The following is a 10035-nucleotide window of genomic DNA, read 5'->3' on the forward strand; positions in this document are numbered from 1 at the left end:
TCCTCTTGCATGGGTGGAGGTCCCTGTCTTCACCTGTTACAGCTTTCTCAGTGCATCCCTGTTCTCTGGGTTTCAAAGCCCTCCTTTTTTGTTGCGCCTGCCATGGTATCTGTCTAAGCCCTTTTCTTGAGACTCTTCTACCTTATGAGGAGGCATCCCCAGTAGAAGAAAGCACTCGCCTGGCCCCAGCTAATGTAGGGTGGTGCCCTGACAAACCTACACCCGCTCTCTGTGCATGTGCCTCTGAAATTGTTCCCTGCCTCTCCTTGCCCCAGCTCGTCATCCACCTCTGAGTGATTTATAGCATCCCTTCCCTTGTGGCACCTGGCTTCTTTGCCAAATAGGTCCCTGGGAGCAGCCAGCACCTACCACCTCTCCAAACTCAGCGCCTGGGTCGGTGAAATTGATGAACGAAACCAAATGTCACCCTTGCCTCTTGTTCCTGCCAGCCTCTGGTCCAGTGCTCTGTCATTTATAGCTGCTGGTTTATTTAGGGTCATTACGCCCATTTTCAGTCCATGAGGTGACGTTTCTGCCTTAGCCCTATGAACAAACCTTGAGAGGGAGATTGGGTGAGATGCCACAGCAGATGGCTCGCTAAAATCTTGCTACATCCACGACTTCCCTTTCACCCACTAAAGCTGTAATGCTGTTAAAAATAAAGATGATCCAGTGTGCCTGACAGGATGTATCCCTTGTAAATCCCTGCTGCCTGGTGCTCCAGGAATCTCACGCTCTCGTATCTTCATGTTTTATTATCGCCTGGGGTAGGAGGGGAATTTCAAAGCTAGTAGATAGCTCCTGACTATGGTTGTGAGTCAGGGGAAAGCAAATGCTTTGATGCGCTTTAAAGGAGAACGGGGGAAAACCCCCAGTGTTTCACTCCTTTATTTTGTTTTCTCTCAAGCTTTGTTCCATTTGATGGGAGCAGAGCTTTGGTTTGCAGGAAATAACCCCGGTAAGCATTTGTGTCTTCTTTTGGGGAGTTGAGTGCTACAGGGTGGAACAGAGTTGCTTCAGAAGAGTCTTGTGGAGTAGCAGCCATAGCTCAGCTCTCCTCTGGTGGGCATGGGGTGAGGGACACACCTTCGCAAATCAAAGGCATAAAAACATGGCATGGTAGGAGTGTTTGAGCGTGGTCTGGGCCATGTCTGTGTGGTGCATTAGGTGCCTCCTTCAAAACACCTGCAGCTTCTGGCCTGCTTGACGTGTAGGATTGCCTGTTTTGATTGCTCTGCTGATATATTATTTTGGCAAAAATGCTCCTGCTTCTCAGCCTGGTTTATTCCACCACCTCAAAACACCAAGAAGCAGTTTTGCCAGTATAACTGCACCTCCATCAGCAGACTTATGCCTGTGGAGACATGTTGATTGCTTGGGTCTTTGCCTCTGTGTCTAACACAGCTGTGCTCACAGATGTCTCTGGGGTTGGCTGGGTGCAAAAGATCAAATAGGACCTCTAGTTGGAGCTCAGGAGTCTAGGGGAGAGAAGGGATGGGGCAATCAAAGTAGGGGAGGTGTGCAGTTTTAATGAGCCTGTTTTCAAAATATCTGGGAGTGACTGATGTATGGTTTGGAAAGCAGTGCTGGAAGTGCGTGGCTGGTAAATAGAGGACAAAGGCGGTTTCGGACAGCTTGGGGAGAGGGGGCTTTGCTATTTGGACTGCAGCACGTATGCTCTGTCTCTTGTTTGCACTGCAAATCCTGGAAAGGGATTTTTAAACCTATTTACTCCAGCCCGTGCAAGCAGTGGTGCAGGTGGAGCTGTGTGTTGTCGCCAAATGAGTGCATGGACTGGAAATTCCCAGCCTAGTCCTAAAAAGCTACTGCAGGGGGGTGAGCCTGTCTGGCCCACAGCAAGCATGCCTGCCTGCTCTTCCCTCTGCTCCCCTCCCTTCCCCATGGCTGTTTTCAGCCTGTCAATCATCCTGATCAACCTCTAGTTGCCTCCCAACCCACCCCAGCATTTCAGAGCATCCCTTGATTTGCAACGCGTTACTGATTGTGAAGCCTGCCCTTCCTACCAACCCCTCCTTGCAGAGCTGGCTCTGGAGGCTCCAAGCAGAGCTCTGGGGCAACACCCTCTCCTCCTACCCCAGCACCGGGGCTTGGCTGCCTTGTTATTCCTGCTCTGCCTCCCCGCTTAGAGGTGTGTGTGTTTTAGTACCCTGTTTTGCCTGCAGGAGCCCCGTGCCAGGTGGATTGAGACTCAAATGTGGCTAGAGGGGGTGGTTTGGGGTTTTTGTTGGTTTTGGTTTTTTTTATCTACCCCTGCTGCTTCTTATGGCATGTGCGTGGGGGATGATGGGACAGGAACTTCTGCCCCATCCCTCGGTGACCCAGCAGGCGAGAAGGTCCAGGAGGAGGCCCTGCCGGTGCACACTGCTGCCTGCCGTGCTGGAGTGGAGGGGGAACGTCCCGCTCCTTCCCCAGCGCTGCGGCACCGAAACAGGTAGCAAAGGGAATAGCCGAGATGCGGTTTCTATGCTCCTAATCCAGTGACTGTGGATGCTGGGGGAGAAGAGCAGCAGACCACAGAAAGCGCTCAGGCATATGTGCTGTCTCTGTTGGGATCCCCTCGTAGGGCTGGGCATTGGCGTGGTCCTAATGTAAACCTGAAGTCCTCTCCAGGGAGGGAAGAACTAAAGGAGAAAAGGCAACGGTGGAGACAAGTGGCAGATAGCAGGAGGTGACAAGTGGGAGCCATGCGAGGCGCAGAATGAAGAGCCCATGGGCGGGGAACAGCAGCCATCAGGGCACTGAGCAGAGCACCCCAGAGCACCACTGCTCCTCGCAGGTACCCAAAGGTGGACGCTGCCTGCAGGCAGGAGAGGCTGTGCCGGGCCTGGCGGGGGGTCCCGTGACTCAGGCCACAGGTGGATGGGAAGTGTTTTATTCCTTCTTTCTCACTCCTTGAGACCAACTAGCTGCTCAGTGCCACTGCCCCCTCCCTTGAGGGCAGGGAGCGTACCTGGTCCTGAAGAGCTTAAGCGCTGACCTTGGATGGAAGATTAAACTAGCAGTGGCAAAACTTCGTAAGGTGCACTGCTGCCCGCCTGGGCATCTCCCTGGCTGCTCGGAGCTGACCTGAGCTGGCGGAGGCTGTGTGAAGCTTGTGCTCTTGCAGATACCCCAGCAAGCAGCTGGGAAATCATCCAAAAACATCTTTGGTTTTAATCCTGTGGCTGGTGATGCTCTCAAGCAGGGACAAGACAGGTATTGCTCACCCAGGGGAGGGGTAAATCCAAAAGCCCCGGCAGACAGGGCAGTGACAGGCCCCTGACGCTTCCCCAGACCTTACTGATGGGAGGAGAGGACCATAGCTCTGGGACGTACCCTTCACTCCTAGTAACTCAACAGGGATTTCAGCTGACTATAGGTGGGGGTGCAAGCAGCAAGAAATACTTGTGTGCTGCTGGTATGTCTAATCTGGAAAGTGGAGTGTCTTACTAATGCCCATGAATTAACTATGTGATCTCCCTGGGAGGGGTTGTATGTGATTCCGATGGACAGAAGCAGAGGCACGGGGCATATCAGCAGCATGCCCGCAGTCACGCAGCCAGTCGGGATGGGATGCAGAGCAGAGGCAGGTTGTTTGCGTCGCGGGTCCATGCTGCTTCACTGCCACTCTCTAAAACAGAGTGCTGACACCTCACCCTGTGACTCGGGGCGGCGGGGACGCTGGAGGCGAACTGGATGCGTGGTCGTGAGCAGCGGGGAGTGAGTCAGTGACGGGGGCGGGTGAGTCGGTGCCAGGAGGAGCGGGTGGGCCACTGGTGGGGATGGCCGGGAGCTGCAATGTGGACAAGTGGGAAGCTGGCAGAGAGTGGGGGCCCAGCAGCGGGTACCGGGGTGAGCCAGGAGGATGAAGAGAGCAAAGGATCACCTTGGGCATGGGCAGCGCTGCTGGTGCATCTTCCTCTGGTGGCACATGGAGCCTGCATGCCCACTGAGCCTGTAGCTTGTTGGTGGGGAGAAGCTGTGCCAACAGGATGGCACATGAGGGCGAGATGAGTGGATGGCTTATAGTCAAAACTCATTGTGCAGTTGACCAGCAGTTCATGGGCCCTATGTGTGATGGTATCTGGTGTTCCTGCCGCTAAGGCGGTATGCTCCAGGCACACCTCTGGACTCCAAGCCTTGGCTGAACATGCAGCAAGCCCCATCTGAGGCTTTCTGGTCAAGCCCCCAAGACGACCCTCTCTGTGCCCATTAGGAAAGGTTAAAAACTCAGAAATTGATCCAGCCTCTTAATGTAAGTGCGCATCCTTGCCAGCCTGTTTGGGGCTGGTAAGTGCAATGGTGTAGGAGATGGATCCGGGAAATGACAGAGGGGAACAGAGCCAGGAGGTCCATTACCAGTTTAGTAGGGTGGAAGAGGTGTTGGCTATTTGAGGACAGGAAAGCAATAACTTTCTCGAAGACAGAGGAAAATGTGAGGCTCTAAAAATGAGCCTGGCATCAGGAGACGGCTGGGTGCAGCTGGGAGGGAGGAATGGAAAATGCGGTGGTGGCTCTGAGAGGAGCCAGGGGCTGGCACCAGTTGTTTCGCCTGGATGGGCTTCAAGACTCTGATCTGCCACCATATGGGTGTGCAGTTCAGTAACATCACGCGGGGTCTGTTTCCAGCCACCCAGGAGGGGGTATAGCTTGGACACTGGAGAAAGTCTGCAAAATTTAAGGAGCCCTAGGAGGTACTCATTTCTTGCCTTGTGTTGCTCAGGAGCATATTCCTGGACAGTATCCCGAACATGAGAGACTGCCGTGGGAGCAGGCTGCAAGGGATGCTGGCTCACTCCCGTGTGCTGGATCTAATCTCACCCTTTCACAGGAAGAGCTTCCTAGAGCTGAATGGTCTGATGTAAAAATGGTCTGATGTAAAAAAAAAAAAAAAAAAAAAAAAAAAAAAAAAAAAAAAAATGCTGAGCATGCCCTCAAGTCCACTTGCATTGGTGAGGGAGCTGCGGGTGATCAGCCATGCTGCAGCACCCAGCCCTAAGTAACCCTCCCACGGTCTGCTCATCTTCCCATGACAGGAAAAAGGTCCCTTGCTCATGCTCCCTTGACTCATCTCATCCTCCGCTTCCAACAAGAGAGTGCTTGGTGTTGGTAAACAGCGTGTTATAAATAGGCAACTGATGCTATATTGGGAGGAGTTTTCTCTGCTGGTGAGCACAAGCGTAGTGGGACCTGGGTCTGGAAGCTGTGAGCTCAGCTGGCAGGCATGCGGAGGCACTGGTGACCCCTCATCAAGGGGCTGCTGTGGGCATAGCTGGGGGGAAGCTGCCTGAGCGCCAGCTCTGCCTCTCTGGCCCTGGAAAGCCATCCACAGCCTCCCACCCCTGCCAACATGTGGATGGGGATATTGGAGAGGAGGCTTGAAAGCGGGTAGGATTCAGGAGGAAGGAGTGAGATGCTGTTGTGGTTTAACCCCAGCCAGCAACTAAGCACCACACAGCTGCTCACGCACTCCCCCCAGGTGGGATGGGGGAGAGAGTCGGAAGGGTAAAAGTGAGAAAACTCATGGGTTGAGATAAAGACAGTTTAATAAGTAAAGCCAAAGCTGCGCACGCAAGCAAAACAAAACAAGGAATTCATTCACTACTTCCCATTGGCAGGCAGGTGTTCAGCCATCCCCAGGAAAGCAGGGCTCCATCACGCGTAACCATTACTTGGGAAGACAAATGCCATCACTCTGAATGTCCCCCCCTTCCTTCTTCCCCCAGCTTTACATGAGCATGACGTGATATGGTATGGGATATCCCTTTGGTCAGTTGGGGTCAGCTGGACCCCAGCCAACTCGCTGGTGGAGTGGGGTGAGGAGCAGCAAAGGCTTTGACTCTGTGTAAGCACTGCTCAGCAATAACGAAAACATCCCTGTATTATCAACACTGTTTTCAGCACAAATCCAAAACATAGCCCCATACTAGCTACTATGAACTCTATCCCAGCCAAAGCTAGCACAGATGCAAATGGCTGTGTTGGGCTACAGTTATCCCTGAGGGGCTGCAGGTGTTTCATGTAGGGACAAAGATACTGCAGCTGGCAGTAGTGGGGTAAAACTTGGGGCAGGGTTGCTGTCAGCTTCCTCCTGTTGAAATGGTCCCTGACTCAGGAGAAGGTATGTGGCCAGACTCTGAAAATGAGGAGATGACTGCCCCAGGCTGCTTTGCAGTGCCCACCGGGGTGCTGGGTAGAAGGCACAAAGCGAGGGATCTCTCTTTGATTGCTACCCGGTCACACACGCGCACATCCCTATGCCTGTGCCACTTGGAGAGCAAGTGTTAACCCTAAAGCGTTGCTGGGGCTGTGGATTTCTGATGAGCTGCAGTAAATGAGTCGGCCCTCAGGTGTGTGCGTGACGTGGAGCCCAGCAGAGCTCCCTGCAGCAGAGTTGATCCTCAGAGGTCCCAGCATTGACCCCAATAGGATGTGTCCCCCACCACCAGACCCAGCAGTTGGTCCCCAGCAGCCATGCCTGGTGGCTGGCACCACAGCCTCGGCAGAGGCCTGATTTCCGTACGCGGGAATTCCTCAGAGGCTTTGACCAGGATGCTGGTTGGGTGGCGTAAGCAGAGGGCAGGGTGACAGGGGTGAAATTCCAGCCTCCCCGCTTGCTTACGGGGCTGTGGCAGGATTGCCGTGGCAGGCCTCGAGCGTAAACAGGCGGGCAGGGAGGCAGCAGCGGGACTGGCCGCCCAGGAGGAGAGGCTGGAGGAAGTGCTGCCCTCCTGCATCCCTGTACTTTCCTATTTCAGGTCCTGGAGGAGCTAAGCACAGCTTCCAGGTTTGCTCTGGGGACAGCCAGGCACCTTCCCCTCCGGAGGCTGGCCTGGGAGGTGTGCCTCCAGCCCTGGCAGCAGCCTAGGGTGGAGAGGGGATGTCCCCACCGCAGGCAGCTGTGATTCAGGGAGGAGCTGTGAGGTGGTGTGCCTGGGATGCACCTGCTGCCAGGGTGATGCTTAGGCAGGGGACCGCTGACTCTGCAGCCTTCCCCCCATCAAATAGGGGGGTGACTGTGGGAAGGAGCAGCTGGGCTTGCCTGGGGGCTCTCGGGGGGGCAGTGGTGACTTGTAAAGCACAAACTGAATCTCGCAGTTTGAGGAGTGGAAGTCCGCTACTCAAATAAGCAGCGTTGCCCAGCTTACTCTGTGTTGGCCAGGTTGTGTTTTAAGCAATGTAAACCTAATGCTGTTTAGCACTTTCCTGCGAAGTATCAGGCTGGCTCCTCTGAGCTCATTGGGATGCGTTGGAAGAGCCAGGCAAAAGGCGTCCCAGGAAAGAGCCTGACCAGCATGTGAGATAAGGCGATGTGGCTGTGCTTTCTCCATTGATAAAAAGCAAAATGTCCTGGAAGAGGCTCCTGCCTTATCTCTAGTGTGTAGCATATGTCTTTCCACACCATGATCTGAAAAGCAAATGTTAGGAAGCCTCTTCTCCATCGTGCGGTAATGGAGTTCGTCTCTGCCCTTGGCATCTGTAGGTCGCCTGCCCCGGTGGGAGTGCAGGAGACCCTAGATCATACAGCTGCTTGGGGAAACTCTGAGGTATTTGAGTGCTTTAGTGCAGGACACCTTTTCAAAATACTCCATAACAGAGGTAGAGATAGAAAAGCTGTGTTGGTTGTGTGCTAGTGTTTGCCAAGAGCCAGGCAAGCCCTGACACTAATGCTGATGATTGTTAGCAAGTCTGGCAACAAGGTTCAGGTGTGTCCCACTATGTAAAAATGGGACAACTAGGATGTTTGAATGTTTGTTGATTTAAATGGGAAAACTGAAGTTCACCATATAACAGTTGGCACTTGTCAAACTACTGTGTTTATTTAGAAATTAAAAAAAGCTTGCTTTCCCCTCCTGCTGTGGATGGTTTGGACACCATGGGAGGCAGCTGTGCCGGAAGGAAATGGGAAGCCAGAGGACAAGCTAGGATGACAGGGTATAGGGCCAATTTAGATAATTGGCCACAATGTGACTGAAAGAGAACTCTTTGGCCTCTCAGGCTATGAATGCAAAAGAGTTGTGCTGCAGAGCAAGGAGACCGCAGTACCATTTTTCCTCTGGCTCTGGCCATATCCGTGCTTGGGACATTGGGGCGCAATATGGCTAGAAAGATGCTGACCACAGAGAGACATCAGCTGTGGAAACAGTCAGAGGCTGGCAAGGTGTGCTTGGAAAGATGCCAGGTGTACAGAGCTTAGCTTAAGGAGGGCGGAGGCAGGTGAGATATCTTCCGACAGCAAGGGATCTTCAATCCCCATGCTGAGAAGGGGGAGCAGTATTTTTGGAGGAGCAGCCAGAAGCAAAGTAATGAAATTTGGAAACAGAATCAGGAGGAATAGCATTCCTCTCAAGCCTGCCAGAACCATTTCCCCTTGAAGAGAAGAAAGCCTTCTGGTCTAGGATCATTTATTTAACCAGTCACTATGAAGTGTACTGCAGGAATCTATCTCTCATTGTCAAAGAAAAATTCTGGTTAAGCTACTTGATCTTTGCTGCCTCTACCCTGAGACGCTCAACTGGGGCTGGGTTGATAACGGGCGCACATAGCCGGAGTTCAGAGAATGGTCTTGGAAAACATCTGGTGCTTGAAACAGAGCACAGTGCTCAAGTCTGTCCCTTTTTAGGTAAACACTTTAATTTAGCCATGTACTTAAGTTGCAATGACTTCAGTGAGAGCGTTTCAAGATAAGTGTGTACTTAGGAGCTTTCCTGAGCAGGGGTGATTTCTTTTGCGTGAAGATCCTTGGAGAAATATCTTAACAAGCATTAGCCCGTACAGCTGCCAAAGCTAGATTTGCATTGCAAGAAATACTAAGCAGTAACCTCATCTGGGTTATTAATTAGTAATTAATCTCAGAATGCCATAATTTACTAATTGTTTTTATACTTCTGCTCCTGTGATGTGTTTGGGAAGGCCAGGCAAACTTCACGCCTGTAAGGAAAATTCTGGAGGAACTGCTTGCTGTTCTGTCACGTTGTATTAGAGGCCTCAGCCACTGCTTTAACGAGTGATTTTTCTTTTCATGCAATACATGTGGTATGTTTTCCTGATCCAGAAATGGGGTATGGAACAGCATGTTCACTCTCTCTAGCATGTGAACCAGCAAAGAACAGTTTTGTTGTCTGACGGTACCCTGATTGTCTTTGGGGTCCACTGGCTCCTTTTTATTTGGGTGTACTGCCCCTCCTGCCCACCTCTGTGATGCTGCACTTCATATCGCTCCTTTCTATTTGGGTGTACTGCCCCTCCTGCCCACCTCTGTGATGCTGCACTTCACATTGGTCCATACAGCCAAATGCCTCTTCCATGCAAGGGGAACACCCAGCAGTGTGATTTTTTTTTTTTTTTTTTTTGTGGAAACCTATGGCGTGCTTTGGTGCATCCTGCCAGTGTTGTGCTGGTACCTGTGTCCAGGGGACGGTTAGGGTTGTGGATGCAGGGTGACCTTCAAACTTTAAGGCTTCACGCAAGGATGGAAACACAAGGTCAGAGATGAGATTCCCTCCAGGCTTGGGGCACCTGGACCCCAGCCATCAGTGCCATCATGCTGTTTTCTTTCAGCGTTAGAAGTCGTCTGTGGAAGCACAGAGTACGAGGGAGTGCTTTGGGAGGGAGAGGTGGTCTCGGCAAACATGGCCAGAATAAGCGATGGGTCTTGGCTCCTGCTGACAGATAAGGGTCAAGGCTGAAGGGCTGAGCCTGGCAGCAGAGGCAATGGGATGGGAGTAGCGCAGTTGTTCTGAGCGTGGTCTCTCTCGGGGCTGCTGCTGCTGCAGCTCCAATCAGGCAGTTCCCCACTGATTTTCACTCTGTTTAGGGTGGTGCTTTCCATGGAAAGCAGCCTTCAGGTGCGCAGGCTGCCTTACATCAGCTCCAGGCCACGATGCTTAGCTGCTCCTGGGTGTTCTCCAGACTCAAGCCCATGGAAAACACCCGCTGCTGTTTTCCTTTCAACGCCACAGCCTGGAGGACCGGAGCCCAGGAGATGCTGTGGCCACCTGGCAGGCATTCCTGAGGGGGGTGACAAGCAGCCGG

Source organism: Fulmarus glacialis, unplaced genomic scaffold, assembly GCF_000690835.1.
Source record: "Fulmarus glacialis isolate BGI_N327 unplaced genomic scaffold, ASM69083v1 scaffold8433, whole genome shotgun sequence".
NCBI classification, from domain to species: domain Eukaryota; kingdom Metazoa; phylum Chordata; class Aves; order Procellariiformes; family Procellariidae; genus Fulmarus; species Fulmarus glacialis.